Raw genomic sequence first — 24,066 nt, 5'->3', positions numbered from 1 at the left:
GGGATAGGGATAGGGATAGGGATAGGGATAGGGATAGGGATAGGGATAGGGATAGGGATAGGGATAGGGATAGGGATAGGGATAGGGATAGGGATAGGGATATCTCAAGCATGTTTGGAATTTTTTTGAATTCCGTAGCAACTATTGAATTCTTTTTACTATTAAAACGAGTCATTTTGAAAACCTATAAAATCTGACATGATATGGGATTACACTTTCCGGCGAAGAATTGCACGTCTAAGAAGCCTTATAATGGTCCTTTGCTGTTATATTATAGTTTCACGAATCACATAAATTCACTTAAATTCCACCATACATTTTGATAACAAGGGGGACTTTATTTTGACTAATAAGGGCATTTACGATTACCTCGGAAGAGTTTGTAGCTCTGTCAGCGCTTTCGTGGAGGAAAGAGATATAATAATTCTTCAGAGAAAGTAGTCGGCTCTATGTGTAGCTATTATAAATCTGCCGACACTCTACGTTTAATCATACTTACGTTTATCAATGACATCGCGAATCGAGGAGTAAAGTAATGTAATACGTCGGAGAGTATAATGCTATACCTCCTCCTTTGGTCGAGTCAGGAAGAACATATAGATAGATAGGAAAAGTCGGCCGACCGAGATCGACCCCACCTTGCGAAGAAGCTTTTTCTAGCTTTTTCTTCCATTTGATCAGAACGGAAGGGAAAACGGAAAGAGAAGAATTTACCGCAAAAACAAGGCTTTTCCAACTATCTTATCGATTTTATACCGATACATTCATCAGCGCTTACATTAAAAACTTGCACGAAAACAACAAATGTGCTAATTATCGGAAACCAATATGTATGAAAGGTCCATACTTTTTTAATGATTGAGCCTTTCAATCACCAAATGCAAGCTTCAACTTTCAACAGGGGAAATATGAAAAATTAGATTCTCTCAGAGAAAGGAATTGAGTGCTTTTTTGTGACAGATAATTTTCAAGTGGGTATTGATTAGAGGAGATTCTTTTTTGGTCAAAATTCATCTTTTTTAGCTTGAAAATTCATCTATTTTATTGAAAATTTAATCTTTTTGGTGCACAGTCGCAACTTTTTGGTAGAAATTAATCTTTTCGGTTAAGAATTATTCTTATATTTTGTTCAAAATTCGTCGTTTTGTTTCAGAAGTCTGATATTACATTTTTAGTTGATAGTATTATATACAATAACTATTATTTTTTAAATAATTGCATTTTTTGTTTTCATATTTTTGTATAAGAATTCTAATCTTATATTTCTGTTTGAGAATTTATCATTTTTGGTTAAAAGAATTTGTTATGTGGTTGCGAATATAGTTTTTTTTTAAATTCCGCAACTTTCTTAGAAGGTAAATAAAAATTCGTTTTCCGGGGTTAAAAGTTCATCATTGTCGGTCGAAATTTCATCACTTTGTGTCGAAGCTTCGAATGTTTTTCTGCATATTCTTGTTTTCCGTTCAAAAAGTCTATAAACTATTATATTTTAGTAGACATTTTTGTGTCGTTAAACATTATATTAATCAGTAGAAAGTTTAAATCTTTAGTTGAAAATTTAAACATTTTTTAAAAAGATCATTGCTCTTGGTTGAAACATAAACTATTTTGGTAGAAAATTTAAGTATTTCGTTAAAAATTTAATTTCCTTAAAAAAAATTTACCCTTAATGTTCGAAGTTCTTCGCTTTTGATAAAAGTTAATTCTTCTTTGGTTGAGAGTAATCTTTTGTTCAAAAATAAATTTTTCGGTTTAAAATTTAACTGTTTTGTTAAAAATTCGTCGCTTTTGTAGAATGCAACAAATTTTGTAAATAATTGAAACCTTTGTTTTTTGTTAAAATATCAATCCTTACTTTTTTCGTTAAAAAATAATTGGTTGAAAATAAAAATTCAAGTACTTCGTTCAAAGTTGAACTAATTTGTTCAAAATTGATCTTTCTGAATGAAAACTGATCATTTTAGCTTAAATGTTCTCTTTTTGTCGAAAGTTTAAATACTGTCTTATCTTTTTTTAGTTAACAAACATTTTTTTAAACTAAAACTGTATCTGTTCCATTTTTAATTGCTTGGTTAGTAAATTCATCTCTCTTGGTACAAAATTTAATTTTTTAAGAACAGGCTTTAACTATTTAGTGGAATATTAGTTTCTCTAGAAGTGTACTGTTATATTTTTACTTTACATTAATTCTTTTTCGGTTATTATTTACATTATTTGCCGGAAAGTATAAATATTGTTTTGCAGAATTAACAAATTTTGAACAATCATCATTTTTTTGGTGAAATTGTTTCTTTTTATCTTGTAAATTTAACTATTTTTGGTTAAAGATTCAACGGTATGGTAGAAGATTTGTCTTTTTCTGTAGAAATCAAATCTTTTTCGCTTGTGGATTCTAATATTATATTTTTGGTACAGAAGTTTAATTTGTTTTCGTTAAAAAATGTACATTTTTGGTTGAGCATAAACCCTTTTTTGGGCTAGGGTTCTACTATTTTTTTAAAATTCGTCTATTTGATTGAGCAGTCCACTATTATATCTCTAGTTGAAAAATTATCTTTTTTTAAATAAAAAATATATTATTTAGTTGAAAATTTGATTATCATGCTCATAGATTAATAATTTTGTAAAAAAATCCACAATTCCATAAATAGGTCATACTTTTTGTTGAAAAATTCATCTGTTTGGGTACAAATTTAGTTTTTTAATGTTTAATGTAATTGTTATGCAAAAAGTCAGATATCTCAAAAGAGATAGTTTTTCTATGATTTTAAGAATAAAAATATTATTACTGATGTCATTTCAAATAAGAAACATTATTTTGTATGAAAAATGTTCAAATTCACCAAAAAAATTAATTTCAATTATGTTCTTGCAATTGAATTTTTGCTGATGATCCCTTCTTACCAATTTTTGAAAAATGATTTCATTGTAATAAATGACATTTTCTTTCCAGGAAACTTTAACTACAGCTCTACTGTTGCCAATTTTTAAAATAACTAAATAATCTTCAAATATATTAATTTAAAAAAAAATGTTGTCACAAAAAAATTGTTCTACCGATCTCAGCCATAGAAAAATTTACTTTCAAAATTAAAAACAGTAAAGTTTTAGATAATGTTTTCCCGGAAAGAATAAGCCGTCATTTACTAAAATGCAATCATTTTTCAAAATTTGGTAAGAAGTGATGCTCAGAAAAAATGCAATTGCAAAATATATTGCGACACTGTTACAATAATTTTTTCCCGGAACAGAGGTTTTGAAGTCGATTTTTTAAAATCCATAAAACTTTAACCTCCAAATTTTCGAATGAATTACTCAAAATTGGTTCACTTTTTCTTATCAAACTTTATTTTTTGCATAAACTGAATATTACACTTTTTCTCGTGATCCGTAGCCGAGCCTGTTCCAATTTTTATAACAATTATTTGAGAAGGTTATTGAAAATTCGTCTTTTTGGATTAAAAATTTATCACCTTAAGTAGAAATTTCATCATCTTGAGATATTCTTCTTTTTCGATTAAGAATTTCACGTTCTATTATATTTTTATTAAAATTTTCTGTTCAATTAAAGATTCTATCATTTAGTAGATAATTTAATTATTTTGCTAATTATTTAACCATGTTCTGAAAACTTTTTCTGATTGCTTTTGAATTAACTTATTATTTCAATCTCTTAAAAAATTGCTGTTTTATTGATTATTTAGTTTCTTTTAATAACTTTTTTTGTTAAATAATTTTAAAATAACAAAAGGATTTTTGTTTTGACATATTGACTATATTAAATGAGGTTACATGTATTTATCTATTAAAAAAGATTAAGAATTTTCTGCACCATCAATTTAGCAAATCAAAATTTCGAAATAAATAATTTATCCTTATTGTTTGTAAATACGATTGATAAAAAAAAATGTTGTAATTTTAATTATTTTTTAATATTGAGAAATAATTCTATTCTCAATATTTTTCTACAATACTATGATTTGTGAAAATGTAGATTTTGAAGATTTGGAATTGAATTTTGAAGGGTTCCAAGAATTTTGACAGCATTTAAGACAAGGAAAAGCTTTTCTTTATATTTCTCTCAAATTTCTAAATAATTTTTTATTTTACGACATTAATTTTAGGAAAATAATTAGAAAGATTTTCAAATATTCAAAAAGATTCCTGAAAATATCAAAAAAGAATTGAAGGAAATTTCTCAGAAATTTAAAAAAATTTTGGGAAAAATTCGAATAATTTTTAAAGGTATTTCAAAGTTTTCGAAAAAATTTTAAAAATAATAAGCATTTTCAGAAAATCTAAACCAAAATACAGATTTTTGATGATTTCGAAATAAAATTTTTCAGTTTGGTAACGATTGTGAAAGATTTCAAAAAATAATGATCCGGAAGATTTCTTAATCATTTTAAGAATAATTGTATTCAGTTAAAAATATATTTAGGAATTATTGGAATTTTAAATTATTTGAAAATATTTTAAAACTTTGAAAGATCTTCGAATATTTATTTAAAAATTTCATTTGGTACAATCCTGTAGGATAAACAAAATTTCTTAGACATTTTCTGGTTACTTTTTCAACATATCTACAATCTTCAAAAATCTTTTTCAATTTTTTTTTAACACATGGAAATTATATTTATATAATTTTAAAACAAATAAACAAAGAATTTTCCTGCATCTCTTTTATAAAATATTAAATGTTTTTTGGTTAAAAATAAAACTGGTTCATAAATAAACTTTTTGATTGAGAACTCGACAATTTTGATGAAATTTGTTTTTTTTTCTGTAAATTCAACTGTTTTTGTATTTAAATTAAAATTATTTTTGAATTGACATATTAACTATAAAATTTTCCGTTCAAAAATTGTATTTTTTGTTTAAAAATTGAACTATTTAGTTGAAGATTAATATTCTGTTGAAATTTTTAATTGAGATAATTTTTTTAAATCGTTTTGAATTTTCTCAATATTCATAGGAAAATTATATTTGTATAACTTTCATGTAATTAAAATAAAAACCTATAAAGTAAATAGTTATTAAAATTTTCTATTTTAAGTTTGAGATTATTTATCGTTTAAAATTTACTGGAATAAAATAATATGACTCATCTTGAGAGATGCTTGAAATTTATTCTTCAATAATGAACTAGAAGTGGGTTTTCCTGCTGCAAAAAAATAAGCACTAAAAGCTGGCGGATAAAAATCTGTGTCAACTCCGCTGAGACATAAATTTTGATCTGAAAACTATAGGCGAAAAGTTGTTATAAAACTTTCCATCCTATCTCGTTCTTGTATCAACAGAAACTTCCGCGTAATTATCGAGAAATTTTCAAGTGCTTCTCAACTAATTGAGGATCAGACTACCGCCAAAAACGAATTGAAACTTGAAGAAGTTGAAACTTGTTACGTGTTCAGATGCAGTCGGTAGAGATATTTCTCTTGATTTTCGTCAATGATAAAAGAAAAGATGCTTTCTTTTTCTCGATTTTTAATATACTTTTTTTTTGAAGCAGGAAAGAAATAATGACTCCCTAAACCGAGAAACAGAAAAATTTTCTGAAATATCACATACTAAGTTTTCAACTACTTTATTTTATAAGGTTCCAAAAAGTTTAAATCACTTTCTTAGTAATAATAGTAATAGTCTTAAAGGGTGTCTAATTACACGACGGGATATCAAATCCCAAGGCGAAAAATTGTATATAGTTCATAGGATTCATAAACTGGCAACGAAAATTATAATAGTTGATATTTCAACCAAAAGTGGAATTGCTAAATTTTCATGAAAAAAATTAGCATTTACAAAGATACGAATTTTTATCAAGCATAGTTAAACTATCAAGATATGAAGTGAATTTCCAACTAAAAATTATTAATTTTCAATTTTTTCCAAAAAGTTTAAATCACTTTCTCAGAAGCAATGATAATTGACCTTAAGGGTGTCATATTACACAAAGGGATATCAAATCCCAGGCGACAAATGATATATAGTTCATAGGATTCATAAACTGGCAAAAAATTTTAATAGTTGATATTTCAACAAAAAGTGGAGTAGCTAAATTTTCATTTAAAAAATTAATATTTACAAAAACGAATTGTTATAAAGCATGGTTAAATGATCAAGATATGAAGTGAATTCCGAACTAAAAATGATACATTTTTTATTTTTTCCAAGAAGTTTAAATCACTTTCTTAGAAATAATAATAATTGTCTTTAAGGGTGTCATATTACACAAAGAGATATTAAATCCCAAGGCGAAAAATTATGTATAGTTCATAGGATTCATGAACTGGCAACGAAAATTGTAATAGCTGATATTTCAAGCATAAGTGGAATTGCTAAGTTTTCATTAAAAAATTTAGTATTTACAAGGATACGAATTTTTATAAAGCATAGTTAAACTATCATGATATAAAATTAATTTTCAACTGAAAATTATGAATTTTTAATTATTTCTAAAAAGTTAAAATCATTTTATTAGAAATAATAGTAATCATCTTTAAGGGTGTCATATTACACTACGGGATATCAAATCCCAAGGCGGAAAATTGTATATAGTTCATAGGATTCATAAACTGCCAACGAAAATTGTGATAAATGATATTTCAACCAAAAGTGGAGTAGCTAAATTTTCATTTAATTATTCATTAATTAATATTCACAAAAACAAATTTTTATAAAGCATGGTTAAATGATAAAGATATGAAGTGAATTTCCAACTAAAAATGATGAATTTTTATTTTTTCCAAAAACTTGAAATCACTTTCTTAGAAATAATAATAATTGTCTTTAAGGGTGTCATGTTACACAAAGGGATATGAAATCCCAGGGAAAAATGATATATAGTTCATAGGATTCATGAACTGGCAACGAAAATTGTAATAGCTGATATTTCAAGGAAGAGTGGAATTGCTAAATTTTCATTTAAAAAATTAGCATTTACAAAGATACGAATTTTTATAAAGCACAGTTAAACTATTAGGATATGAAATGATTTTTCAAATAAAAATGATGAATTTTTAATTATTCCCAAACAGTTTAAATCATTTTCTTAGAAATAATAGTAACCATCTTTAAGGGTGTCATATTAGGAATTTTTAATTTTAAAAAACTTTAACCAATTAGTTTATACCTATCACCAAGTAGATAAATTTTCAACAATAAGATTAATGTTCAACTTAACTGTCAAATTCTCAACAAAATACGTGAATTTTCAACAAAATAGTTGTGTTTTCTTCTAAAAAAGATAATATTTCAATTAAAAATGGAATAATTATATTTTTAGCTAAAGAAACTAATTATCAACAAAGAAAAACGGACTTTGAACAAATCTATTCGATTTTCAAGCACAAAAAGTAAATTTTTCATTTAAAGTCAAGAATAGTGCAATACAAATTATCAAACGAATAGCTGAACACTGAGATCAAGAAATTGCACGTTGAATCTGAAAAAAATGAAACTTCTTCCAAGAGAGATAAATTTTCTATAAAAACGTTTTATTTTTTAACCATGAAAGATTTTTCAGTCAATGCAGAACAAATGTCAAACAAATTGTTAAATTTTGAAGCTGAAAGTAGAATTTGCTAAAAAAAATTGTCAATAAATAAATTGATTTTAAATCAAGCATAGGTTTATTAAAGCAAAAAATAATATTTTAGAACTAAAAGATATAGATTTTTTAACAAAAATGAAATAGCCTAATTTTCATTCTAAAAAATTATTGCTGAACGAGAAAAATCGAATTTTCATGAAAATACTTCAATTTTCAACCACAGAAATTAATTTCGAACTAAAATTATGAATTTTCAACAGGAAAAAAAGAAATTTTAACAGAGTAGTTCAAAATTCAACTATGCATTTGAATTAAAAAAAATAAAAATAAATTGTCAATCGAAGATGAAATATGTTAAATTTTTACTTGCAAAATTAATGTTCAAAGAAAAAAAGAATTTTCACGAAAATAACACAATTTTCAACCAAAGGAGTAAATTTCCACCTACAGTGATGAATTTAACAATAGAAAAAAGAATTTTTACTAAAAGATATTAATTTTTGAACCCAGAAGGAAACGTCTTCTGCTAAAGAGTGGAATTTTCAACTTAATATAAAAAAATTATTTAGGGAAGATAAATAAAAAACTCAACCGAATTGAGAGCCAAATCTTTAAATTTTCCAGCCAATTAGGAGAATTTTTTACAACATCGTTGCATTTTCAACCCTTCAATATTAATTTCCAGCAAGAAAGTTATTTTTTCAACCGAAATAGGCGAATTTTTATTAAAATGGTTTAATTATTGAGAAAGTAATTACATTTTCAAAAAAATAATATATTTTTTGACCGAAAAAATATGAATTTCATTTTAAAAAGTTAAACTTTAAATCAGGAAGACTTATTTAGCGAAGAAAGAGAACAAGAATTAACCAAATTTTATCATTTGCAGGCCAAAAAGGTGAATTTTCAGAAAAAGGGTTGAATTTTTATTGCTTAAATATAAATTTTCATCAAAATAGTTCAATCTTAAACACAAAAGGATGAACTTCTCACAAAATTTTCAATTAAATAATTAAAGTTTTAAACGAATATTAAAATTTTATACCAAGATGGTTGACTTGTTAACTAAAAATATAATAGCAGACCGTAATAGTTCAATTTACATTTGAAAAAAAATTATTCGTTTTCTTTTTAAAATTGTTTCTATAGATCCCACTTCTGGACGACTTTCAACTTTTTATGACGATCAGGAAATGTTTTAAAAAAATTGGAATTTCAGGATGCGAGAAAAATTCAAAATTTTTCTATATCGGACTATAAATCTCTTTGGTTCTGGAAACCATTTTTCTCAATTTCAAAAAGGTTTTCTTCATATTTTCGTAGTTCAAATATTCGCTGGAAATTGACGATTTTTGTTAACGAAAAAAAAGAAAAAAATCTGAAATCTGTTTGAAATATCATTTTGATCCACTTTCGGAATAAAATAGAATAACTGGCACCCATCCAAAAATTCACGAAAAATAAAATTCGCAACAATGTAAAATTCCCCAAACAAAAAATATTAGAACTAGAAAATTCTCAAAATTCCTGAAATTAAAAAGAAAAATCTGAATGATAAAATTCCAGACAGTTTATGAAATTACCGAACTTCAATACTACTGAAAGTTTATAATATTAACAATTTTGAAAATTTGTAAATAATAAAATTTGCAAATCACATTGTATTATATTAATAATTCTTAAATTATAAAATATCAGAAAGTGAGAAATTCCAGAAACTAGAAAATTCCTGAATTTAAACAATGAAATAGATTTTTTATTTATTAAAAGATATAGAGATAAAGATAAAATAAAAAAAATTTGTTCTATTTCGGCAATTTTCTATGTCAAATTTAATTTTCTTAAATTTAAATTTAAACTTTTAATTCATAATATTAAATTATTAATAGAAATTTTACCTCCTTTTATTGTATAAAACAGATAGAGCTAATAATAAAATAAAGCTGGTTCGCCTATAATTCACGTATTGAACGCTGGGTTTACCAGAATGATTTTCAGTTGAATAGCTCGTTATAGTACGCAGTACCACTTTGAGACCGTTATTTTAATTTTGTCCATCTATCTAGTATAAGCTCTCCTGCTTTTTAATGTTTTAAAATTGATTAAAAAAGGGATATGCTGATAAGGATCTTAATTAATCACAAAGACTTATGCCTTTGAAGGACTTTTTATAGAGCTGAATTCCAAATTGACAAGTCAAATTGTGTTTTAAAAGAATTTTGAAAAATTTATATTCCTCCTTTTTCCAACGCTAATAAAACAAAGATAAGATTATGAATATAAAGAGTTGCATGTCTTAGCAATAGGAAAATAAATAATATTTATTATTAATCTGTATGATAATTCGATTTTGACTTCAATGGAAAAAAAAATTGTGATCAACATCAAAAAATATTTATCAGTATTTTTTATAATAAAAAATTAACTAAATAAAAAACTTCAAAAGAAGTATGAAACATGTACAGAAAGCACTGAAATCTTATATTATTTCGATAGATTTTAAAAAATTGAAAGGAAAATTAATGGGATTGCAAAGAATTTTATAGAAATTATAAGGATTCAGGGTATTTTTATTGATTTTAAGGGACTTCACAAGATGCCAAAAGATGTTTATAGGATTTCAAAAGATATCAACAATTTATCAACATTTTATTTTATTTGGATGAATTTTGAAAGAAATAATAGTTTTAGCAGGATTTTAAATCTTTGAAAAATTTGTCAAATATTTCTGGGTATTCCAGAGGATTTCAAAAATTCTATCCGGTTTTAAATAATTTTCTTTACTTTTTGTAGATTTGGAAGGATCCCAAATAAGATTTATACAATATTAGAATATTTGGAATATTTCAGAGTATTAAAAATAAAAAATCACATGCAGTTTTTAATTATTAAGAGGGGTTTCAAAATATTTTAAATATTTTAAGATAATTTCGAAGATATTTAGGATTTTTTAGTGGATTTAAATGAGTTGAATGAATTACAAAAATTTTTAAGATTTTTTTTAAAACTCTAAATCGTTTTAGAAAGCTTCGAAATATTTGAGGGGAATTTAAAAGATCCTTAGAATTTTTAATAAATTGAAGGGATTTAAAAGGATTTGGTACATTTGAGGGTTACTTAAAAGAATTAAAGTAAATTTAATTTTAAAAGTATTTTTTAATTATTTTAAAGATTTTAGGGTATTAAAAAAATTCAAAGGATTTTTCAATAGATCGCAAGTTTCCAAATATTTTAGAGTGATTTAGAGGATAGCTAGGACTGTTGATATATTTGAATCATTTAAATAGATTCAAAAAAATTTTGAAGTATTTTAAGGTAATTTAAAATATTCCTAGAAATTTTCAGTTAATTTAAATAAATTTAGGAAACTGTAACGAATTACAAAAAAATATTAGGGTATTTTGAAAGAATTTAAGTAATTTTTAATTTCAAAGTATTTGAAAGACTTTCGGGTATTTTGAAATATTTGAAGGAGTTTTTAAAAGATTTTAATTTCATTTTAATTACAAGATATTTAAAAGAATCCGAATAATTTTTAACTTAAAAGTATTATAAAGATTTGAGGGAATTTTAAAAGATAACAAATTTTCAAGAGATTTTGAAAGTTTCAGGGGCTTAAGAGCTTCAAAAAATATAAATGCACTCGAAATGTTTGTAAAGCTTTTTAAATATTTGAGGGAATTTAAAAAGAATTGAAGTAATTTTCAATTTTTGAAATATTTAAAAGATTCAAGGGTTCTTAAAAAAGATTACAAGGAATTTTCAAGAATTTTAAAAAATTGTTAGGGACTTTAAATGTTTTCAAAGGTTTTAACATATTTTATTGTATTTGCAAATATTGCACAAATTTCTCAATATACTTAAATAAATAAAAGGGACTTTAAAGGATTAAAAATATTTTAAAGTATTTAAAAAGGAAGTCAAGTATAATTTTCAATTTCAAAATATTTCAATGATTTTAGAGAATTAAAAAAAAGATTCCAAGGAATTTTTAAAAGCTTTAAATAATTGAAAAGCACTTCAAATGTTTTCAAAGGCTTAGCAATATTTTAGAGCATTTTAAAAGATTATAGGGATTTTTAATATATTTCAATAAATCAAAGGGTCTTCTAAGGATTTCATATATTTAAGGGTATATTAATAGATTAAAAATAGTTTCTAACATATTTAAATAAATTAAAGGGACTTTGGAGGGTTTAAAATATTTTAGAGTATTTAAAAAGGAAGTCAAGTAATTTTCAATTTGTAAATATTTCAAAGATTTTAGGGTATTTAAAAAAAGGTTCCAAGGAATTTTAAAGAGCTTTAAAAAATTTAAAGGGACTTTAAATGTTTTCAAAGATTTTGATGTATTTTCGTGTATTTTAAAAGATTCTAAGGATTTCAAAAAAATATATTTAAATAAATTAAAGTGACTTCAAAATATTTCAAATATTTTAGGAGTTAGAAAATAATAATTCAAGGAATTTTCAAAAATTTACAAAAACTGAAAGGGACAATTTTCAAAGGTTTTGAAATATTTTATTGTATTTTAAAATATTTTAAAGGTTTTTCAATATATTCAAATAAACTAAAGGGACTTCAGAGAATTCAAAATATTTTAGAGTACTTAAAAAGGAATACAAGTAATTTTAAATTTGAAAATATTTTTAATATATTAGGATATTTAAAAAAAAAGATCCCATTAAATGTTAATGACTTTAAATATATTTAAAGGGACTCCAATTGTTTTAAAAGGTTTTTAACTAGTAGTGTATTTTAAAAGATTTCAAAGAATTTACAATATATTTCAATAAATTAAAGGGACTTCGGAGGACTTAAAATACTTTACAGAATTTAAAGAGGAATTCAAGTAATTTTCAAAATTAAAATCTTTTAAAAATTTGAGGGTATTAAAAAAAAAGATTTAAAGGAATTTTTAAGAACTTTAAAAAATGGAAAGGGACTTCAGTGTATTTGAATAATTTATAGTATTTAAAAAGAAAGTCAAGTAACTTTCAATTTCAAAATATTTCAAAGATTTTAGGTAATTAAAAAAAGAGGTTCCCAGGAATTTTCAAAATCTTTAAAAAATAAAAACAGACTTCACGAGTTTGATCAAAAATATTTTAGAGTATTTAAAAAGAATTCAAGCAATTCTCAATTTCAAAATGTTTGAAAGATTTTAGGGTATTTGAAAAAAGATTCCAGAAATTATCATGAGCTTACAAAATTTTAAAGTGTCTTCAAATATTTTCTCAGCTTTTAAAGTATTTCAGTGTAATTTAAAAGATTCTAAGGATTTAAAAATATATTTCAATAAATTAAAGCGAGTTTAGAGGATTTGAATTCAAATCATTTTAAATTTCAAAATATTTCAAACATTATAGGGTATTTAAAGAAAGATTCCAAGAATTTTTCAAGAGCTTTAGAAAATTGAAAAGGACTTAAAATATTTTCATAGGTTTTGAAATATTTTTAAACAATCCAAGGAATTTTTAATATATTAGAATCATTTAACAGGATTGTGAAGAATATTAAGTTATTTTTAAGAACTCCAAGGATTTTTAAACACTTAAAAAGCATTCAAGAGTTTTCAAAAGACTTAAAAAGATTTGAAATATTTTATGGTACTTCAGAAGACAACAAGTATATTGATTAAATTTAAACAATTTGAAGAGAATTTTAACAATTTTAAAGTATTTTCAAAGACCCAAAGTAATTTTTGAGAGCCTTGATAAATTTCAAGGTATTTTAAAAGATTTAAAAGATTTTAGGGCATTTTGGAAGATTTTTAAGAATTTGCGATAGCTTTATTAAATTGAAGAGACCGCAAGGCATTTCAAATGTTTTTTTACTATGTTAAAAGACAAAAACGATTTTTTAATAAATTTAAATAAATTGAATAAAAGCTTTCACTATGACAGGAACATTTTTTTAATCAAAAAGACAAATTTTCAACAATAAAAATAGTTACAGTTTCATCGAAAAAAGATCTTTTTGGGGATTTTAAACGTCAAAATGCGAATTTTAAAGAATTCTGAAATTTCATTCGAGAATACTTGAATTTTGAATACAAAAAGGCGAATTTTCAACAAAAAACACTGAGTGTAAAAAAAGTGCAGATGACTAAATTATTTATAGTTTTTTTTACTGGATCGAATTTTAAAAGTTTTCCAAGGAATTAAAAAAAAAGTTATTTTCTTGAAAACTTTCGAAATTCTTTTAAAGCTTCTAAAGTTTATTTTTAACCTTTAAAAATCTGCATCTCTAAAAAAAATTGAAGTTTGAAAGTCTATTTTAACCAAAAAGTTAATTTTTCAAAATAAAAAATTATAACAAATTTTCACATGTATACTAAAAAAAAATTCTTTTTTTTAACCTGTTAAAGCTTCTAGCCTATAAAACTTATGTAAATGTTTCCTGATTTCTTTTTAATTCTACAAAGTTAAAAAATTGCTTAAGAATCTTTCAGATTCTTCTTTGACAATTTTTTCAATCTTTTGATATGTTTTGAAACTTTTACAACTAATATCTTGAAATTAATTTTTAAAAATAAAAAATCATTTTAATTTTCCTAAGGAAACTTAAATTTCTTTCATTTTCGTCAAACATTATAGAATTATTAAAAAATCTTTACAATTTTTGATTATTTTTTAATTGTTTCAAAACTTCTGAATATCTCTTAAACATGTCATTTTTTTCTAAAATTATCATTCTTTTTCAAAGTTTAAGAAAGAAATTAAAAATGTTGTGTTATGTTTTTAAATTTTTTCTTTGAATTCATTACAAAACAATAATTTAAAATTTGTCCATGAATCTTTTAAGAACATATTTTTTATTCTCTTGACACCCTGAAAATTCAATTCGCCTACAAAATTGTTAAAACCTGAAAAAATAAAAAATTTTGTTTAATAGTCTTTTATATTCCTTTTCCACACACCTTGAAATTTTCAAAACCTAAAATTATGCTTCTAAAATAAAACCTGAAGCATTAAAAATTGTTCCGGAAATATTGGAAAAATGTAATCTCCTCAAATCTTCTATAAGAATTAAAAAGCTTCTATATTTTTCGAATTCTTTATAATAAGTTTTTTCCATAAATGAATTTTTCTTATTTACTGAAAATCTAAGAAAGTTTAAAGATTATAGTTTGGTAGTGAAATTTTAAGAACAGAAGTATTTCTAATTATTAAACAATCATTTAAAATTTAAATTTTCTATTCTGTCTTTGAATGTAAAATGAAGCGAAATGCTGATAAGGATCCGCGTTAATCTCGAAGATTTATTCCTCAGAGGGCCTTTTTAAGGGCAGAATTAAAAGTTAACAAGAAACGCTGTTTTTAAAAACTTCTAGAAGGTATTAACTGCTTCCAAAGAGATTTACGGCTAGAATTTCTGAACGGACATTATTGTACCAAGTTTACAAGTCTCAAAGCACTACAGTCGACAAAGCAGATACAGATGGAGAAAGAAATAAAAATTGTAAGAAACATTCCGCTGCTCCACTTTTCCAGGTTCTTTGTAGAAATTTAATATAAGGAAACATTTTATAAAAATGTTTGTAGAATCAGAATCAGAATTCATGTATACTTTAGATATATTTAAGTTATTTTAGTTGAGTTTTGACTGCTTGCAAGTAAAGGATATCCATTATTATAAGATTTTTATTAAAATAATTTTAATTTAAAAACAAAAAATTTTGGTTTATTTGTATTTCAAAAGCTTAAAATATGTAATTGCACGCTTTGCAGGTCAGAAATATTAAATAAATATTATATTATATCTGTAAATAAAGACCCCTCTCTTTCGTTCCGCTGGGAATCGAACCACAGACCCAGCGTTTGCCGGTCGGGTATTCTCACCACTAAGCTACCGGAGAGATTGAAAGCATAGCATAAAGGCAAGAGCACCCGATCGGCAATCGGTAGACCTGTAGTTCGATTCCCAGCGCAGACAAGCGGAGGGATCTTTCTCACAGATGAAATTTAATATTAAAATTTAAGAGAAAACGAAAAATTCTAAAGTTCAGGGGTATCTTGGATCAATAGCGTTAATTTATATTTTCAGGTAATGCTTTGATGTCAAAAGATTTTCGGAAATTTTTGGAACTACAGCATTTTGAAATTTAAAGTCGACGTTTCTCACAATTTTTATATTTCTGACATTTTCCCCGGACTTTGATGAAATTTATAGGCGCTATGCATAACAAAATTCTGCTTTATATCAAATATGAAAAAATGTCCAAATTTTCACCCAAAAAAATTATAAAAATTTTGGCATAGAATTTTTTACGGAATACACAATATTTTATTAATTATTTATTTTTTTTTATAAACACATTCCTTGTTTTTTAATATTTTACTAAACAAAAATTGATGGACGCTGATCTGGTTTGTAAGTTATGAATATTTAAGGAGCAAAATTTCAATCGGACGTTTGTGCAGCAATACTTGTATGCCGCGACGCTTGTGCCGCGCAGCAGCTATTTGAAAAAATATTTGCAATTTTTCAGTAAATTGAGGTAATTATTTTGTCATTTAATCTGAAATTCGTATTTTTTAACAAAAAATAATAAAATTTACAAGCTCGAATAATTTAATACTGTGTTCGTGTTTTTGATCGAAAAATAAAAATTTCTTTAAAAAAATCATCAGATTTCAAAGAAGATTCGTAATCCTAAAACGAGTTTAAGTTACGGTTGGCATGCAATGTTCACCAGTAATCGGTATAGATTTCAACGAAGGTTTACAATTTTGAAACAATGTTTTGTTATGTTCAGATTTTTCTCCGTGAATTTGTTATTTTAAATCAAAACATTAAAGCAATTTTATTATTTGATTTTTAAGAGAATACGCTTTGCTTTGTGTTTTTAATTTTTTAAATATTATTTCACTTGATTTTTATCGCTCATTAAAAAAAATCTTATTCGTGATTGCTGCGCAGTACAAGCATCGCGTTGCAAGCATCGCAATATAAACATCACAGCATAAGCATCGCAGCATAAGCATAACGATATGAGCATCGCGGCACAAGCATTCGAAAAGACTGCTGCTATTTAAATAATAACAATTAATTAAAAAAACAAAACAATTGAAAATTAAAAAAAAGAACCTTCAAATTTCAAAACGGGGTAGCTCCCAGAATTTCTAAAATTTTCGAAAACTCTTTGGCATTCTTGAAGACTTCTGAGTAACAGAACATTCGGCTAAACTAATGGGCATAAAATAAATCAGTACTAAGTACCAACTTTTCTAAACATTTTTTAAAAACCCAAATAGTAAAAAAAATCTAAAAAAATTATTTTTTTTTTGTTATTTTACAAGTAGTGATGGAATTTACGTCCCAAAGAAGTACTGCTACAGTAGGGCTAGAGATTAAAAAAAAAATCAAAATATTTCTGGTTTCAGCAAGTTTTTTTTAGGATAAAAGTACCTGAAAAGTCTAAATTAATTTTTTATTAAATTTCTCGAGTCCTAATAAATGTTTGAAAAAATATTACTATAAAAGTACCATTTTGTTTCTAGTATTTTTTGGGATATAAGCATCACTTGTAAACATATCAAAATAATATAATAAAATAAAATATAAGCTTTATAGTACTTTTACATCAAAAATTATTCAAGACTTATAAGTATTCACACAAAAAAGTAATAACCTACAATTTTCCTAAAAATATCCTGCTTAAAATGGACGTATTTAGCACTATTCGGGGTGCTATTTCAATAAGACCATTTGTCCAAAAAGTCCTGCTGAAATTAGACTATTTTATACTTTTTTGCTACTTTTTTGGGACATAAATTCGAACAAAAAAACATTGAATTTCTCTAGTGATTTGCATCACTATTTAGACTTTTAAAAAAATTAGGGTCAGTTGATATTTAAGTATTGATTTGTCTCATTAACACTTTCTAAATTTGAATCAGTTAAAATTTTTAATAATTCTAATCAGCAAGGGAGAAAAAAATTCTGAAAATGAGGTCTAGTGGAAAAGGAATTATACGAACTTTGAACTTGCATTTTCAAACAAGAATAATTTCATATCGAAAAAGACGAATTTACATAAAAAAGATGAATTTTCAACTAAAAACACCAATTTTCAACCAAATAGTTGAATTTTCTCTTAAAGGTATAATTTTTAACAAAAAAGACAGAACTAATTTGGAACCAAATAGATAAATTTACAACCAAAAAGATTAATTTTCAACTAAAGTGATGTAATAGATCTTTAACAAAATATGAATGACCTTTTAACAATATCGTGGAATTTTCCATAAATAAGATTCATTTTCAACCAAAAAAGTTGAATTTTCAATACAAAAACATAAATTTTTAATACAGTAGCAAGTTCAATATTTTTAACAAAATACATGAATTTTCAGACTAACAGTTGAATTTTCAACTAAAAAGGTAAATTTTTAACCAGAAATGTAATAGTTATATTTTCACTTAAAAAATACATTTTCACCAAAAAAACAACGATTTTTTACAGAAATAGTCAAATTTTAGTTTGATAGAGGGTTGAATTTTCAACCCTCATAAAAAAATGGATTTTTAACAAAATTGTGGAATTTTCTACGAATTCGCATTTTTGTTAACAAGAACAAAAGTAATTTTTTACTAATTAGATTACCTTTTAAAAACGACAAAAAATAATTTATAAACAATTAGAATAATTTTTAACAAATAGATGGACTTTCGCGAAAAAAAATTATTTTTTTACTAAAATAAAGGCTTTTTGACCAAAAAATAACTTTTTAACAAAATCGTGGAATTTTCTACAATGGATTAATGATGAACCAAAAGAGAAAAATACTTAACGAAAAATGTAGTAGTTGATATTTCATCTAAAACAGATTTTATTTTGAATCACAGCAATTCGAATTCAACCAAAAATATAAATTTTTAATATAATAATCCAATTCCTTACTAAATAGTTGCATTTTCAACTAAGAGATATAAATTTACAATAAAAAATGGAATAGTTAAATTTTCGACCCGAATTAAAAAAAATAAGGACTGTTATAGTTAAATTTATAGTTAAAAAAATTAATTTCTTTCAAGTTGAATTTTGCTGGAAAAAGATAAATTATTACCTAAAAATGAGATAGTTAAAGTTTCTGTTAAAAAATTATTTTAAAACAAGCAAAAAAAACAATTTTTGAACTAAAAAGAAAATGAATTTTTAACAACATAGTTCAATTTTCAAACAAAGACATTAATTTCTTACCAATATAGTTTAATTTCAAATCCAAAAAGACGAATTTGCAATAAAAAATTACTTTTGATCTAATTTGATGAATTTCCTACAAAGTAGATTATTTTTCATCATATAAATAGTTGAATTTTAAAACCAAGCAGATGAATTTTAAATGAAAATTAATTTTCTACAGAAAAGAGTTTAAAAAAAGTAAGTTTGAACAACAACAAATTTATATAGTCGAACATGTTTACTGCTTAATCAGTCAAACTTACGATTTTATCAGAGCCTAAATACAAAGGATGATAAAAATTAAATATTTTCGTAACTGTTTCCAATTTATAGTGTAGTATTTAATCGGGAGGGACTTTATCCCGATCCCAACAGGAAATTTTTCTTTTACTATGAATAAAAAAAATTGTTATGGTAAGTATTTTAAATTGTTAAAAAATTGAAACTTGTTTCCTCCGTATTTTTATTCCACATTTTCTTTTCATGATATGAAAATATCTTTGAAGGAATTCATCTCTGATATATTTATATTTTATATCTAGAAAATACGAATGTAGCTCATAAAAGTTACGGTTATTTCACGGAGTTAGCCAACTTCTTTCTGCATTTTAGTGCACCTCTTTGCATGATTGTTAGAATCTGAATATTTCAGACTACATATGTTTTCAAGTCTTGCGATAAACATAATTGATAAAAACGACGTTTATCTATAAATGTTTAAAAAAACAAGATCCATTTCAATCACATATTTTTTCGCAGCGCCACCTCAGTGATATAATACAAACTAGATTTTATGCATTTTAAGTATCGGTAATCAGAGTGCCCTTTGCAGTGGCGGACCGGCATGGGGGCGCAGACGGGGTTCCTCAGCCCCCTTGGCTGGCGCCCCCTAAGCCATGACAAGGCCCACAAAAAGATTATATTGTTTAAATAAATAAATATATGTTAGGTTAAAACAGAAAGAGTGACAAAATATCCAATAATATCCACGATTTACACTTGTGCTTCTATAAGTAATTCAAAAAAAGTAAAAAGTGTCCTCCAATTTATTTTCACCCATAATATCCCTAAGAAATTCCCTAATGCATGTTTTGGATTCTATTGAAGAAAATATTTTTTTAATGAATAATAAATTATTCATATTGAAACAGTAAAAGTGGAACGAATATTCCTGTCATCAACTACACCAAGGCATTATAAATTCATTTGTTTTCGATGCAATCCAACATATATTTATTGATTAAAAATCTATAGGACACCTTAATGCATTTTTTGTAGGCGCCCGCTAATATATTGATTTTTTACATATATTAACTTTCGATGGCGTCTATACGAACCTTGAGGAAGTTTCCAGATCAACTTATTTATGTAAAAAAGTATGACTCCATTTTCGCTTACAAATATGAAAGGGGGCAACTCATTTAATTTATTACAAAATGTCGACTTATTATCGGCTGCATTTAATTATTTTAGTAATTGTTAAGATTAAACTCAATTTTTATATTAAAAGGACTACATATTTAAAAGATTTAATTTTTTTTTCAATGCTTTTTTTAAAGATTAAAACGAAGATTAAAATAAAAACAACGCGTTTCATAAAAAAGCATTATTAAAGAATTTGGGGCACTTTGTGGGTGAATAAATTTCGTCTATTTATTTTTTCCCTAGTCTGCATCTTTCGCCCCAAAAATTCAACATTTTAAACTTTTTATGTTGTTTTTTACAAATAAAGTATAAACTACTCATCCTATTAAAACGTGATTAACATATTTTTTTTGCACCAGAATATTTTATTTCTTATTATTTTTGTTGTTTGATCCAAATATTGAATTTTCGAAATTTCAACAAAATTGAAAAGGTCGTTATGACATTTTTGGAAGGGTGGAAGGGGGTGGGGGGTCTTATACACTTCTAATATGTTCAGTTTACACTCCGTAGAAACAGTCACCCCCAGTATTGGGCCCCTCGCCGCGCCCCTGGGTACCAAGTCTGATTCTATGAAAATATTTTATTTAATGCTTTTTATGTTATTGATTGGTTAATTATATTATTAACTAAATAATTTTGTTTACAATATGAAAATATATAAAGATTAAAGTTAAATATTGTTTTTCTAAGAAAATAAATTTATTATTTGTTCTGAGGTTTTGTTATTTAATATAGGATATGATTTTTATAATAAAAGTTTATCTATATTTAAAATTTCCATATCCCAATTTCATAATTTTTAAAATGTTTTAAATGTTTTGAAATGATTATCTGAACTGCATCTTCAAATTTAAATTTCGAAATGTTTTAAGTTTTTATTTAATCATTTTAAAAGATTATTAATACTTCAAATTTTTAGCTTCATATAGGGTAAAAATTATTTAGATATTTCAATGAAAACAATTTATTACTGCTTTTTATATTATGGATTGATTAAATTACTACTGACTATTTGATTTTTTTTAAACTAAATATAAATTGTTTTCAATTAATTCACCTAAATTAATTATTTGCATTAGGATTATGTAATTAAATATTGGCTATTATATATATATAATAAAATTGATTTTTTGTTCAAAATATCTCCATTAGAATAATTTTTTCTAATGTTTGCGATGTTGTAAAATGGATATCTGAATTCAATTTTCAAAATTATATGAATTAGATATTAATGGATTCTGCTAAAATCTATATTTTCAGACTTAGTTAGAAGCTTATAATTATTCAAAGTTGAACAAAGACATTTTCAAATTTAAATAATATTAAAAGTGAATATTATTTTAATGTTTCAATGAAAAGAATTGTTTAAAGCTTTAAATTATTGGAGTTTTCAATGAAAATAATGGCCTAAACCTTCTTCTCTTTTGAAATAAAGATTAAATTTAAGATTTTTTTAATTAACATGAATTGATTATTTGCTTTCAGATTATGTAATTCAATATTAGGCACTACTTTTCAAATATAAGTTTATTTTTTGTTTAGAACACCTCTATTACAATTATGCGATTTTTCTGATGCTTGTGAAGTAAAATGAGTATCCAAGTTTCAATTTCAAAATTATAAGTAAATAAATCAAATTTAAGAAATGAAAGCTAAGATTTGAAAAATATATGAAGTAAAAATTATTTAAATATTTCAGTAAAAATGATAAATAAATGCTTTTCATATTCTGAAATAATAAATTAATTATTAGCTGAATAATTTTTTCGAAATTTTAAATTAAATAAAGATAATAATTTAGCTTCAGAAAATTAGGTGACATAAATTGATTATTATTTGAATAATAAAAGTTTATTCATATTCATATATCCCTATTTCAGTTACTTAATTTTTCAAATGATTCTGATTTTGTAAAATGAGTATCTGCAATTAATTCTTAAATTTATATGTTAATGTGTTTTTATTTCTTTTAAAACTAGTATAAAAGATTACTAATAATTCGAGTTTTCAGAATGAAAGTAAAAATTTAAAAAAAAATAGAATAAGACGATTTCAATGTTTAAATGAAAATCAAAGTTTAATGTTATTTACGTTATGAGTGCATTAATTATCATCTGACTTTTTCACATTATTAAATTAGATAAAGATTGAATTTTAATTTCTTTTAATTAATTAAGATTAATTTATTATTTACTTCAATTTTATGTAATTTAATATTAGTTATAATTTGTATAATAAAAGTCTGTAAATGTTTAAAATACCTCTATTCCAGTCACATTTTTTTAAAGTTTCACGATGTTCAATGCGTATCTAAATTATGATTTTAAAATTATGTGCGAATATATTTTTATTTTTCCTGGAATATTTTAAAATGTGACAAATAACTCCAAGATTATGAAAAATGTAGAATAAAAATTATTTGAATGATTCACTGAAAATAATTCTTTAATGCTTTTTATGTTATAAACTGATTAATTATAATTATTAGCTAATATTTTTCTTTTACAATATTAAATAATATCCAGATTGCATAAAATTTTCTGTCAATTAAGTAACATAAATAGGTTATTCACTTTAAGGTTATGTCATTAAAGGTTACATATGTTTTTTATAATGAAAGTAATTATTTAATGCTTTTAATGTAATTGAGTCATTAATTAATTATCAGCTGAATAATTTTGCTCACAATATGAAACTTGACTCAAATCTAAAATTATATAAAAAAATTTTAATCTTCGAATTATATCTCGCTCTCTAATATTACTAATAGTAATAGTAAATTCTATGTTATACATGGATTCATTTAATACATTATTTTAGATTCTAATTCTACAAGAAAGTTAATTTTCAACGAAGAAAAATGAATTTACAATTAAATATTTATTTTCAGAGAAAATTGTTGAATTTTCATTAAAAAATGAATTTTCAACAAGAAGGTTAAAACTTGTTACAAAATCGTTTAATTTTCTGACGTATTGTTGAATTGTTAAGACAAAAAGACAAGTGTTCTACAAAACAGTTGAATTTTCTAAAAAACAAAATAGCTCTATTTTCATTGAAAAACATTGATTTTCAATCACAGAAAAACGATTTAGCAACAAAAAAGTTGAATTTTTAGAAGAATATTTTAATTTCATACGATATATTATAAGTTTCTACCAAAGTAGTTGAATTTTCAAGAAGAACTATGAATTTCTAATAAAGAAGTTATTTTCTGACCAAATGGTTGTATTTTCTATTTGAGAAAATGAATTTTCTACGAAAAAGTTGAATTTTTAACATAAAAATATTAAGTTTTATCAAAAGTTTATTTTGAACTAAATTGTTGAATTTCCAAGCCATAAAGTTGAATATTTAACAAAAAAGTTGATTTAGGAGTAAATAGTTGATTTTTCAACTAAAAGAATAAATTTAAAAATAATGCATTTTGCATAAAATAATTTCACTTTAAACGAGGTATTCGATTTTTTAACAAAAAAATTAATTCCTAACGAAATATCTTATACTTTATATTTATACACACACACACACACACAACCATTTAAATTTGACCAAGAAAGATGAATTTTCTACAAAACAGTTGATTTTTCAACAACAAAAAAAAAGTAAATTTTGAACAAAATAGTTAAATTTTCCACTAAAATGATGAATTTCAAATTGAAAAATGCTTTTTTACCTAGTAGTTCAACTCTAGATTTAGGAGTTGTTTAAAAAAATTAATATTCAATGAAACATTTAAATATTCCATTTTTTAACGAAAAAATAAGTCAATTGTTCAATTTTCCAACCAAAAAGTTGATTTTTTAATAAAGTGTTAATTGTTAACTAAATATTTAAATTTTCAACCAACAAAATGCATTTTTATAAATTAGTGAAAGTTTAAACCAAGTATTTA

At 24.3% G+C, this 24,066-nt stretch overlaps 1 protein-coding gene across 1 annotated transcript in view; it reads right to left on the bottom strand.

The window, feature by feature from the left end:
• The window catches only part of LOC117175197 (zwei Ig domain protein zig-8-like), a 367,026-nt gene that overhangs the window by 99,203 nt on the left and 243,757 nt on the right, over nt 1-24,066 (bottom strand). The window lies entirely within an intron of this gene.

This window comes from Belonocnema kinseyi, chromosome 6 (assembly GCF_010883055.1).
Source record: "Belonocnema kinseyi isolate 2016_QV_RU_SX_M_011 chromosome 6, B_treatae_v1, whole genome shotgun sequence".
NCBI lineage: Eukaryota > Metazoa > Arthropoda > Insecta > Hymenoptera > Cynipidae > Belonocnema > Belonocnema kinseyi.
This window is presented reverse-complemented; position numbering and strand designations above follow the sequence as displayed.